General features: G+C 35.6%; 1 pseudogene; it reads right to left on the bottom strand.

The window, feature by feature from the left end:
* Positions 1-9,687: 9,687 nt before the first annotated feature.
* On the bottom strand, positions 9,688-11,726 carry LOC150006633 (putative C-mannosyltransferase DPY19L4 pseudogene; annotated as a pseudogene).
* Positions 11,727-13,726: the final 2,000 nt, after the last annotated feature.

The raw sequence follows: 13,726 nt of genomic DNA on the forward strand, positions 1-13,726 counted from the left end.
TGGGTGTAAGTCTTTCCTTTTCATCTCATCTTTATTATTTCCTTCCTTTTACTTGCTCTGGACTTTGTTTTCATTTTTCTAGTTCTCTTAGGTGTAAGGTTAGATTGTTTATATTAGATTATTCTTGCTTCTTGAGGTAGACCTCTAATGCTATGAACTTCCCTCTCAAGATTGTTTACCCTGTGTTTCATAGGTTTTGGGGTGTTTTGTGTTCATTTTAATTTGTTTCCAGGTAATTTTTATTTCTTCCTTGATCTTGTCAATAAACCATTCACTGTTTAATAGCATGCTATTTGACCTCCATGTATTTAAATGTTTTTTTCATTGCAGTTGGTATCTATTTTTATGCCATTATGATTCAAGAAAATGCTTGATATAATTTAAATTTTCTTGAATTTGTTAAGACTTATTTTGTTTCTTAACATGTGGTCTATTTTTGAGAATGTCCCATGTGCACTTGCAAAGAATATATATTCTGCTAATTTGGGATTAAATCTTTAAATATCAATTAAACCTATCCAATCTAGTGTGTCATTTGAGGTTGCTCTTTCCTTTTTGATTTTTTGTCTTGAAGATTTATCCATTGATGTCAGTGTGGTACTAAAATCCCCTACTATAACTGTATTACTGTTGATCTCTTCTTTAAAGTCCACCAAGATTTTAAATATATATATAGGTGCTCCTATATTGAGTGCATATATGTTTACAAAGGGTTATATCCTTTTGTTGGATTGATCCCTTTCGTATTATATAGTGACCTTCTTTGTCTCTTGTTATGGCCTTTGTATTGAAGTCTATTTTGTCAGATATAAATATTACTATACCACTTTTTTTCTTTTCATTTGCATGGAATATTTTCCTCCATCCCTTCACTTTCAGCCTGTGTGAATTTTGTGTTCTGAGGTGGGTCTCTTGGAAACATCATATATAAGGTCATGCTTTCTTATTCATTCAGCTACCCTATGTCTTTTGAAATGAGTATTTAATTTATTTACCTTTAAGGTTATTATTGATAGGTATTTATATCCATTTTTCTTTTAAACCTATGTTCCTGTCTCTGTCTACTTCTTCTTCTTCCTAAATCAGTCTCTTTGACATTTCTTGTAATGCTGGTATTGTGGTAATTGTTTTAGTTTTTTGTTTGTTTGTCTGTTTGTTTGTTTGTTTTGTCTGACCATCTCTTTATTTTGCCTTCAACTTTAAGTGATAGCTTTTCTGGATAGAGCAGTTTTGGTTGCATGTCCTTGTTTTTTATTACTTTGAATACTTCATGCCTATCCTTTCTGGTCTAAAATGTTTCTGTTGAGAAATCAGCTGACAGCCTTTTGGGAAGTTTGTTGTAGATAACTATCTGCCCCTTTTTTGCTGCTTTTAAGATTCTCTCTTTGTATTTTATCTTTGCCATATTATGTATCCATGTATTTATTAATTTATTTTAAAGGGTTTTTATTTATTAAAATTTATTTAACATAGGAGGAACACATCTAATCTAAATATTCATCGTCATAGATATGATTCAGAAGTCAACGTACATAAGATCTGTTGTATTCATTTTTGTCAAACAGCTGTGTAAAGGTATTAACATAAAATATGAAAGGATTCTTTAGGGAATATTTCAAACTGTAAGTATGGAATACATGTTTATTTCTGATACAATTATTCCACTAAATACAATGGTCAATATTCACTGTATATCTTATAGAACTGCACATAGGATTATATATTCCAAGATTAAAATATTGCAAATTCTAAGAAACTCATAAATAGAAATGATTCAAAGATGCCTTTATGCTAAACCCATCAAATCTTTTCTACAATGCCTTTTTTATTATGAGTAACAAGTTTAATATTTAGAAACCTTGATGGATGAAACACAGTTGAGTCAAATATATTCTTTTGCAATTTCACATCTAATTATTTAAACTATTAACTCTATACATTCAAAAACAACTATGAGATATTGTTTCAATAAAAAATTGTTCAACTTGCAACTTTTCAGAGATTTAATTTAAATACATATTGGGATCTAAATCTATTAGCAAATAGCAACCTATTGGTACATAAACAATTATCAAATAGCAAAAACAATTTGAAAAATTGGACAAATAAAGAGAAAATATGTTGAGATATAAATCAAGAAGTAGTTATTTACAGAAGGTTTCAAAATATACAGAATAATTCATAACATGTGCCCTTCAAATATTCATTTAAAATAAATGTAACAAAAAAATTAACTGACATACATCTTTTAGAAACCCCACCAATTATATAAAGAGAGGCACTAGTTTTACCCATGAAAAGACATTGTAATGTTTAGAAGTTCAAAATAGAAAGGGAAAAAATAAAACAGTTTTCCAGAAACAAAACAGTTTAATCAGTTGGCTATTCACTGTGTCCTTCAAGAAATTCATAATTTTTTAAAGGCTTCCAACCAAGATGAAGATATAGGTGGACATGCTTCACCTCCTTTCACAACAATTAAGGATTACAACTACGTCAAAACAAAGAAAATAACCAGAAGTGCCAGGACATTGAACTGTATGGAAACCTGACAACCAAAGATTTAAAGGAGAAGTCTTCATCCAGACAGGTAGGAGGGGCAGAGTCAGGGAGCTGGGGTGGAGAGGACTCTTGTGGCTGTGGATGCCATCAGTGGTGGCATGGAAGAGGCTGTGGTGGGCTGGCTAAATAAGTGGTCCCACATTATAAAAGCCAGAAGGGACACCTAAGGAACAATCTCAGCCTCAGGCTATACCTGCAAAGCTCTTGGTTCCAGTGCTAGGAAAATAAAACCTCATTGCTTCTAGCTGTGTAAACCAGAGGAGGTTAGAGTGGTGGAAGAAACTTCTGGTCTTTCAGGAGAGTCTGGTTTAGAGGGCACCCATGGTCCTGGAACATATGCAAACCCACCCACTCTGGGGACCATCACCAAGGCAACAGCTAGAGGGGTGCCAGTTGCATAAAGGAAGAGAGTGAAGTGACTGGAAATGGGGCAAATAATAAGCAAGCAAGTAGCATTGTTCTCTCTCTGACCCCTCCCCTAGATAGAGCCCCACAAAGGGGTGAACTGGGTTGCACAGCACAGAAAAATACCTGAGGCTCCTCCCCTTACAATGTAACAGGTACAGCAGCTTTACCTAATACACAGAGGCAAACACAGGAAGGCTTCAAGTTGAGACAGGAGAGTATGGCCCAAATGAAAGAACAGGTCAAAATTCAGGAAAAAGAACTAAGTGAAAAGGAGATGGCCAACCTATCAGATGTGGAGTTCAAAACAGTGATAATGAGGAAGCTCAGAGAAATTATTGTGTATGGCTACAAAATAAAAGAAGAAGTGAAGGTTATACAAAGTGAAATAAAGAAAAATATACAGGTGACCAACAGTGATGGGAAGGAATCCGGGATTCAAATCAATTATTTGGAACATCAGGAAGAAATAAACATTCAACCCAAACAAAAAGAAGAAAAAGGGATTCAATAAAATGAGGAGAGTTTAAGAAGACTCTTGGAAATCTCCATGAGTGCCAACATCCAAATCATAGGGTACCAGAAAGAGAAGAGGAAGAGCAAGAAATTGAAAACTTATTTGAAAAACTAATGGAGAAAAACTTCCCTAATTTGGTGAAGAAAATAGATATACTAGTCCAGGAAGCACAAAGAGTCCCAAACAAGTGGATCCCAAAGAGGACCACACCAAGGCACATCAAAATTAAAATGCCAAAGGCTAAAGATAAAGAAAGAATCTTAAAAGCAGCAAGAAAAAATAATAGAGTTACCTACAAAGGGATGCCTATAAGACTACCAGCTTATTTCTCAAAAGAAAGTTTGCAGGCAAAAAGGGACTGGCAAGAAGTATTCAAAGTGATAAAAAACCAAGGGCCTACAACCAAGATTACTCTTTCCAGCAAAGCTATCATTTAGAATGGAAGGGCAGATAAAGTGCTTACCAGACAGGGTAAAGCTAAAGGAGTTCATCACAATCAAGCCCTTATTACACAAAATGTTAAAGGGACTTATTTAAGAAAAAAAAAAAGAAAATTAAAACCATGAACATTAAAATGACAACAAACACAACTATCAACAACTGAATCTAAAAAATAAAAACAAAAACAATCTAAGCAAAAAACCAGAATAGGAACAGAATCATAGGTATGGGGATATTTTGGATGGTTATCAGCTGGGAGGGGGAAGGGGGAGAATGGGGGAAATTATCCAGGGAGCAAGAAGCATAATTGGTAGGAACAAAATAGACAAGGGAATGTTAAGAATAGTATAGGAAAGAGTGAAGTTAAAGAACGTACATTCATGACCCAAGGACATGAACTAAGGGGTGGGGGATGCTGCAGGGAAGGGAGTTACTGTGCAGAGGGGGGCAAAGAGGGAAAAACTGGGGACAACTATAATAGCATAATCAATAAATTATACTTAAAATAATTAAACTTGAGAGAGAAAAAGAAATTTATAATTTTTAAAGCATATTTTCCAGCTCTCACTTGTAACACACTTTGACCTCCATTTCTGCTTTTTCTTGAATAAATCTGGACTGTGTGGAAAAGTGGCACAATATTGAGCATATTTGCAATTTGGGTTTATATCCTGAAACAAACATGCTGTCTGTATACACAAAGTAATAAAGGAAAAAGTTCTAAAGTACAATGCATACTTCCTAGGTTGTAAAATCACTAAGATACAGATGAAGATAGAAAAAATATGAACCAGCAGAGAGTCAATATCACATATCATATCTGGTAAGTTTTATTTGTTGGGTTGTTTGGCATTTGGGAGCTAAATAAATGAAGTTAGCAAGCTAGAAATCCTATCATTGTTCTTAACAAAGATTTGCTTATTAGTGAAAATAGCATAATGAAGACTCTCTTGTACTTAACAATGAAGAAAAAGTTACCAAATTTTCCCTATGGAAAAGAAAGAAATGAATAATATGTTTGGAAAATAAAAAGTAAACTTTGAAATAAAGAAATCAAGGTATTTATTTAAATGGTGTTGCAAAAGTGAAATTCTTTCTGCACAAAAACCATAAGGTTGCTCCTTTCATAGAATTTTATTGTCAAACTTAACAACTGAAAGTTCCTCAACCCTACTGCAGTGTTGGTGGGAATGCAGACTAGTGCAGCCACTATGGAAAACAGTATGGAATTACCTCAAAAAACTAAAAATGGAACTGCCATTTGAACCAGCGATTCCACTGCTAGGATTATACCTGAAAAATCCTAAAACCCTAATTCAAAAAAACCTATGCACCCCTATGTTCATAGCAGCCCTGTTTACAATAGCTAAGTGCTGGAAACAGCCTAAGTGCCCATCTGTAGATGAGTGGATCAAAAATGTGGTACATTTACACAATGGAATACTATGTAGCAGAGAGAAAGAAGGAACTTCTGCCATTTGCGACAACATGGATGGAACTAGAGAGAATTATGCTTAGTGAAATAAGCCAGGCAAAGAAAGCAAAATACCATATGATATCACCCAATACAGGAAACTAAAGAGCAACACAAACAAATGAACTAAATAGAACAAAGAGTAGAATAGTAGTCAGTAGGGGGGAGGGAGAAAAGGAGGATAAGTAAGGGAAGGGTCTAGTCAAGGAACGTGTATAAATGACTCATGGACATGGACAACGGGGAGGGATATGATTGTTGGAGAAGGGATGGGCTGGTTGGGGGGAGCAATGGGGGAAAAATGGGACAACTGTAATTGAAAAACCAAAAAATAAAAGAAATTATATAAATATATATATAAAATATAAATAAAAATAGTAAAAAAAAGAAAGAAGTCTTAATCACTTGTTACTCTGTAAATAAGTAAGAAAATTAATTAAATGCTCTTCACTCAGTTTTCTAGTACTATTATTTTAGCTACAGTTAAGATAAAAACAAATAAGCTTATCTCTCATATCCAGTATTATTATTTCTATATTAAAACTCATATTTTCTTTTCAACTGATGCTGAATGAATAATTCATTATTTAGAAAGTTCAATTAAAAGTTTCTCCAAATCTATTTTATTTAAGAAATAAACTGACAAAGCAAAATCAACTAATATATTAAAAACACACAACAAACTAATTCAGCATATTTTATCATAATGTAAATCAATATAAATTCAATTAAATATTTAATGCTACATAGAAAAATAGGCTGTTATATTTTCCTTTGAAAATATGCAAGTTGATTTTTAAATCACAACGTTTTACATGCTCTGATCACATGTATTACCATGTGACTATTTGCTATGTACTTAGGTAACTATGGTAATATTTTCATAAGGCTTGAAGCTAAATATTAGTGACTCACTATTAAGATATAAAGAGAACCTGAAATACCCTGTCTATAGCTATCTTAATATAATTGTTAAAAATTACATAAAAAATATGAAATGAGAACCAATAACTAATACACCAGATATATGAAACAACCATCAAACAATTCTTAAGCTCCAAAAGAGCAAAGATTCCTAGAGTTAGTCTAATGAATATGTTTTTGTACTTTTAAAATATGTTACAGCAAGTAAAGATAATGAAAAGGTGCTCCCTTCTAATGTAGAGTAGTGAAACTAATTTTTTTTTTTCAATTTTTTTTTTTAAATATTTTTTATTATTGATTAAAATATTACATTTGTGCCCCTTTCCCTTCCCTCTGCTCCCCTCCACCCGGTGGCCCCCTCCCTCCAGTTGTCCCCCCCTTTTAGATTATGTCCATTAGTTGTGCTTACAGTTCCTCCCAACCTCTCTCCGTCTATTCCATTCCCTCCTACCATGATCCCCAATTCCTATATCATCTCCCTCCCTCTCCCCACTCCCCCTCCCTGTTGGCCTCCCCCCACTATGTTTCCCTTACCCACAGTTCCTTTTCCATTCTCGTTGCCTGTTTCGTTTGCCTTTGTTTCATCTCCCTAGCTTCTGTTTTTTAAACCAGTCCCTTTAACTTCTCATATAACAGTGGTTTGGATCTAATGAACTCTTTCAGTTTTATTTTGTCCTGGAAACACTTTCTCTGTCCTTCTATTCTGAATGACAATTTCGCTGGATAGAGTATTCGTGGTTGTAGGTTTTGGATTTTCATTACTTTGAATATTTCTTGCCAGTCCCTTCTTGTCTGTAGGGTTTCCCTTGAGAAGTCAGCTGATAGTCTAATTGGGACCCCTTTGTACATAATTCTTTTCTTCTCTCTTGCTGCTTTTAAGATTCTCTCTTTATCTTTAATTTTTGACATTTTGATTATAATGTGTCTTGGAGTGGTTCTCCCTGGGTCCAGTCTCTTGGGAACTCTCCTTGCTTCCTGGATCTGCAAGTCTATTCCCTTCCCCAAGTCTGGGAAGTTCTCCTTTATTATATTTTCACTCAATTTTTCAAGTTCTAGTTCATCTTCCTCATTCTCTGGCAAACCAATGATTCTTATGTTGGGCCTTTTATAGCTGTCCCAGAGGTTTCTGATCCTCTCATTGTTGCTTGCCATTTCCTCTCGCTGCATTGGTTGACTGCTTGTTCCTTCTCCATATTCCAGTTTGTTGAAATGAACTCTGGATTCCTCACCATCTGTCTCGTATGTGGTTTTGTTCCTTTCGTTATGAAAGTTTTTCGCTTCTTTCATATCTCTTTCCTGCTCTTTTGTGAATTCTGTAAGCCACCTGATAACAATGGCCCAGAACTGAGCCTCTGACAGGTTTCTTATCTGTTCATCTGTCAGGTTCTCTATCTGCTGCCTGGTGAGTTGTGTTACCGGGATCTCTATAGTTGCCTGCCTCATTTTGACAGATGCGTTTTGTTTTCCTGGGCCGGCTGTCGGGGGCAGGGCCTGCGTACGGGTCACAAATCAGCGACCGCCGGCGTCTGCCTGTCCGCGACCTATTTCGCAGCTCTGTGGTGCTTTCTGTGGGGGCGGGGGTCCAAGATGGATTCACACAGTTATTCAGCTAGGAGACCGGGATCCGTCCTCCCGCCCCCCTGGGCCTCACTGTTCAAGGCGATGCTGCGGCTGCTCCCCAGCGCCCGGAGTCGCGCAAGCCAGGGGCTTGATTGGAGTCGCGCACGCCAGGGGCTTAATTGCCTCCAGGATTTTTCACCGCCCCGCCCCGCCGCTCCGCAAACAGCTTTGCCTTCTTTAACTCTTACCTGCCCAAATGGCACCGCTGGTTTATAACTTCATATGTTGGGCTTCCGTGTAGCTTTATTTTCTGGAATTTCTAGTTATCCTTTGTTTTAAAGTAGTTGTATTCCACTATAGTTGTAGAGGGAGACCTAGCGTGTCCGTCTAAGCCTCCATCTTGGCCGGAAGTCGAAACTAATTTTTACAGCACTCTAAAAAGTGAAAATTTTGAAAACCTGTTAAACAGATATGTAAGATAAAACTAAACATGCACTCCATCTTATTAACATGATATATTTATCCTGATCTCTTTATAAAGCCAAATAAATCATATTAGATTTCCTTGTAACAAATGATTAAAAATATGAAAACATTTAACTTAGAGGAAAAGAGCATTTAGACTGTGAAATTGTGCTGTGAATTTTATATAATTGTCATTTGTTTTTTTAAAAAAAGAAAATTTTTTATGCCTTTATCTGAGCCAAACTGACAATTGCAGGGAAGCAAAAACCTTAAGGACTGAGGAAAACTTGTCATTTTGTTCTTTATATTGAAGACTGTATTACAGCTTCATAAATAATAGTACTTTTGTTTTATAATATGTATGTATGCAGAGATATGTTTAACAGCATCTGCCCATATCTCCAGAAATTGTTGTTCATTTTACTGTACATATTTTTATTCTGATAAAGAGTTTTTACCTAATGCTTCAGTAGAAAACATGTGAATAGATCATACATTCCATATCCATATTTTTTAAAGATCTGAATATTCTTGTAAATATCTGTTTTAAAACATATACTTAACAAAAGTTACTATTTTATCAAAATTAAATTGGTATCAAATTTATAAGCATAAGAGACAAAAGTTAACCAGTTAATAGTCATAAAATAATAAAATGCAATATCATACACTATATACATATATATTACCAAGAAAGCGCTCACTTATATAAGCAACAGATAATGAAAGCAGTAGCATGGAAAATCTGGATATCTCTTTATATATATATATACATTCTTCCAAATCACTTTCTTTTATATCATTTTCATTTTAATTCAAATGCTACATATTTTCAGCTAACATTTAAATTAGTTTTTATTGTAATATTTAAGTTCTATTAAAAACTATAAAATACCTTTACAAACTGCCTTGAGGGTAAGAATAATTTTCTCATTCAATTCTATAGTTATATCACATTAAGTATATATTAAATATTATGTTACAGAAATATACTCAGATCTTGAACATATGCAAATTCAAGTTCAATACTAAGATAAAATGAAGATTTATGAGAAAATTTTTATAATAGTTTTGAAGGTGAAATTTTGAAAGACCATGGAACAGTAAGAATAGCTGGCTGGAATATTGCAGAGTGGTAAGATTTGATATTTTTCTAAAGAACAGTAAGCCTTCATCTATTTCCCACAGAACTCTGGTTCCAGTTAATGACAGGAAGCGAAAAGCAGCAGCAACACTTCAAATGTCCATACTCTGATTTTCAAAAAGATACCACGCTAGTAGAAGAAAATTGCATTTTTAGTTCAGATGGTATATCCTTGAAATGAGGGCTCTGTTATTTTCAAGACTGAAAGGATAGCACAGTGTTAACTTTATATACAAAGTAAGATCTGTTCCAGTATACTGAGTGAAATAATTCACATATGAAGAATAGTTAATTTTTCCTCATGACAAAACTGCCAATATTTTGAGTAGGTTAACTTGTCACCCTCTTTGCAAACCACATGACCATTTGCATTGTCTAATAAATTTTTAACCCTACAGCCTCTGATGGTTCCCATCTCATTGCAGATAGCAATATCCTCAGCATATCACTTTGAATAGATCTGATAGATATTTTCATTCCTCTTGAGAAGATCATTATCATTGTAAAGAGGCAAGCTTGTTACCATCCATCCAGTGCATAATTTGATTGCATCCATTAACTGTGGACTCCCTGCAAACACAACTGCAACTGGAGCTTGCCTTTTTATCATAAGTTCCACTGTATCTGGGTTATAAAATTCTTGAAGTTCAGTTAATTTTGTCATTAATCTTGGAAAAAATTCCTTCCATAAGCTGAGGCATGCTCAGAATAAGAGCTGACAGTACTGGGTGGACAATTTGTAATCGAAGGCACTTAAAAAGTGTTGTCCCAAGTTCAAGAGAGCATGCACCAAATGCTGCTAATATGCATACATAAGAAATCCAGAGGTATTTCGAGCCTTCTACAATCATTGCAAGACAACCCAATAAAATACTGTGAATCATGTGATAAATTATTTCTGGCCTTTTTTCAATTCATTAATCTTCAAGGGTAACAGTTTCATTCAGGGACTCACCATTAATTCTCCTATAAATAACTTAGATCATAGAAAGAAAACAAATAATTAACATAAAAATACAGGAAGATAATAAAGGAGACTACATCAATCACACACACAAAAGAAAATCTTGAGATGGTGCCTGCAGGATTCTTGACACAAGAGAAAATTCATTGTAAAATTCTTTGTCATCTTTAGTCCAAATTTTACCTTGAGGGATTTCAGTATGTACCCACTATCTAGCAAGAACAGAGATAGTGCTTGAAGAAACAAGAGGCAGCAGCTGTACTCCGCATCATCATAAATGTGTAAGTTGAATTACTCATTCAATAAGTAGCAAAACCTCTCTCCATAAGCATTTAAGTTGCTTTTTAAATAGCCTGTGCAACTGGCATGAAAAAAATGGTAGTGCCCAGTTTCCTCTTAAAGGAATGGAGTATTCAATTCTTGTTGTATCTACCCTGTTAATAATGAACCATGCAGCAGTAAGCATTCCTGCAAGCCAGGTTCCACTCATAAGTCAGCTTGTAACAAAAAAAAAGTAACACATATTCTTTGCAACTACTTTAACAATACCAATATAGAAATACAATATTCCCTGACTTATCACGGGTATTACGATCTAGACCCCTCCGCGATAGGTGAAAATCCTCCAAGTAGGAACCTGACATTTATTTTAGTATTTATATATATTTTAAGGCTTTATGAACCCTTCCCACACAGTTATAAACCATTCCCAGTCCCTTATTAACCTTTTTCACACTTTTATAAACACTACTTATGTTCTTAAACATATTCTACATTCTTAAACCTACGTAACTTTAACAACATGCGTATACAGTATTGCAAAATCCTGCGATATAGCAAAAAATCTGCAATAAATAATTAAATATTATATTTTTTTAAATCCCGCAATACAGTGAGGCCTCAATAAATGAACCGCAGTATAGAGAGGGACTACTGTATACCAGTTCGATCTTGTTGCTACCAGTTGCTTGATACAAAATGCTGGCTATAAATTCTGGATACAGAGACATTTGTTGCATTGTATTTATAATCTTCAGAGATTCAGTTTTGTAACCTCTTTCAAATGAAAGTGTCTTTAGCATATGTTTATAAGAATAATAAATGGCACTGTAACCCTGGAATGTGATTTCCCATTCAAGCTCATTCTGCAGCTCTTTCAGGTACTAAGGTGTCATCAATTTTCTCTCCTTTGACAGATTCTTTATTTTCTGAAGACTTTGGCTTTTTTTCTTTGGCACAGTTCTATAGCTGGTCCTTCTTCCTTTGCCATCATTTCAGTGGAGGCCAGGGCGCCTCTGGGGCTCCCATACTCCTGTGAGCCTCCCACTCTCCACATCCCTGAAGCCCTCTGTCACCCAGAGCTCACTCCTCACTGCCCTAACCTTTGCCATTTTAATTATAATATGTCTTGGTGTGGGTCTCTTTGGGTGCTCTTGTTTGGGACTCTTTGTTTCCTAAACTTGTGTGATTGTTTTTTCTTCACCAGGTTAGGGAAGTTTTCAGCCATTATCTCTTCAGATAGATTCTCTAGCTATTGCTCACTCTCTTCTCCTTCTGGTACCCCTGTGTGGATGTTGTTATGCTTGATGTTATTCCAGAGGTCTCTTAGACTTTCCTCATTTCTTTTAAGTCTTTTTTATTTTTCATGTTATATTTGGGTGGATAATATTATCTTGTCCTCTAATTCACTGATTCGATCCTCTGTTTCATCTAACCTGCTGTTGATTCCTTTTAGTATATTCTTCATTTCATATATTGCATTCATTTCTGACTGGTTCTTTTTTATGGTTTCTATGTCCTTTTTAATGCTTACCTATCTGTTTAAGTTCTCCCTGAGATCATCTATTCTTCCCCTAAGGTCCTTGAGCATCCTTATAACCATTATTTTAAATGCTGCATTTGTTATTTTCATTACATTTATTTCATTCATGTCTTTTAATTATCTTTCTGGAGACTTCTGTTGTTCTTTTGTTTTGGAGGCATTTTCCTTTATCCTCCCATTTCATCTCTCTGTGTTAGGTAGATCTGCTATGTCTCCCTAACTTGTTTTGATCATTTTATGGTAAAGGTGTCTTGCTGAGCTCAGTGGCACAATCTTTTGGATAATCTGAGCTCTGTGCTTCAGGAATATTTCTTGCGGGTTATGTGCACCCCCTGTTGTAGTTGACTCTTGAATGCTGTTGGCCCTTTCATGGGCAGGGTTAATCCTTTAGACTGAAAGACTGTAAGGGTAAACCTTAATTACTGTGTATGAGACACTGTGCAGAGGCTGCCCCCCAAAGCTGTTTTTTTTTTTAATTTACATTTATAAGAGAAGGGGATGGGGGAGAGAGAAAGAGACAGAGAGAGAGAGAGAGAGATCAGAGAGAGAGAGAGACTTTTTCCCCTCCAAGCCCATAGTGTCTTTTTAGTCTGGCCAAGCTAAAGTAAGTCACTTACTTCCCATAGATGGATAACTGTTGCTGGGAAAATTCCCTGTGTAGATTGACCTAAAGCAAGCAGGACCCTCCCATAGTAATATATGGGGTGGAAGCCTGAGTCTGGGTTTTTTGGTGGCATGTGTTTGTAGAGAGTGTAGACCTGCTCCACAGTGTCTAGCAGTGAGAGATATATCTCATTTGCACAGAGCTGCATGCATGTATGTTTAAGTGTGTCAAGTAAGAGCAATGTAAAGGGTGTTCGCCAAAACTCACTAACAGTGGTTACCTTTGAGTAGCCATTTCACTCTTTACGAAGAACACACTTATATTTCACTAAAAGAAAAAAGCCATTTTAGTGACCTACCAAAAGGCAACCATTCCATAAATCTTCACTTAAGACAAGAATAGAATAATTGTCTTTTCCCAAGAGCATGCAGAGTTTTATGGTAATCCACATGATAATGTTATAAATATTTCTGAAATTGTGTATGCATGGGTCATTGACTATAAGCTGGTATGAGTTCTGCTTTGCCATGCCACTTACCTTCCATATGCCTGCTCTGTGTTAGGAGCTGGGAGTTCAAAGATGAAGGTTTTCTGCCCCTCTCCCAAGAGGTTCTTGGGGCCTAGTTGGGGAGGACAACATCAGCAAATAGAACAACTGAGGTATCATGTGGTTTCTTTCACAAAAAGTGCAAGACCACAGAGAGGAAGTGATCCATGGGTTGGGAGAAATTGAGGATGGGCTGCAGAGAGTGTGATGTTGGAGTTGAGTGAGGAACAATCATAGGAGGTGAGTGGTGGCAAATGCAGTGCCTGCCTTGCCCACTAAGAAACAAGCCACCTGCCA

The sequence above is a fragment of the Furipterus horrens genome, unplaced genomic scaffold (assembly GCF_987537825.1).
Source record: "Furipterus horrens unplaced genomic scaffold, mFurHor1.1.pri manual_scaffold_6, whole genome shotgun sequence".
Classification (NCBI taxonomy): domain Eukaryota; kingdom Metazoa; phylum Chordata; class Mammalia; order Chiroptera; family Furipteridae; genus Furipterus; species Furipterus horrens.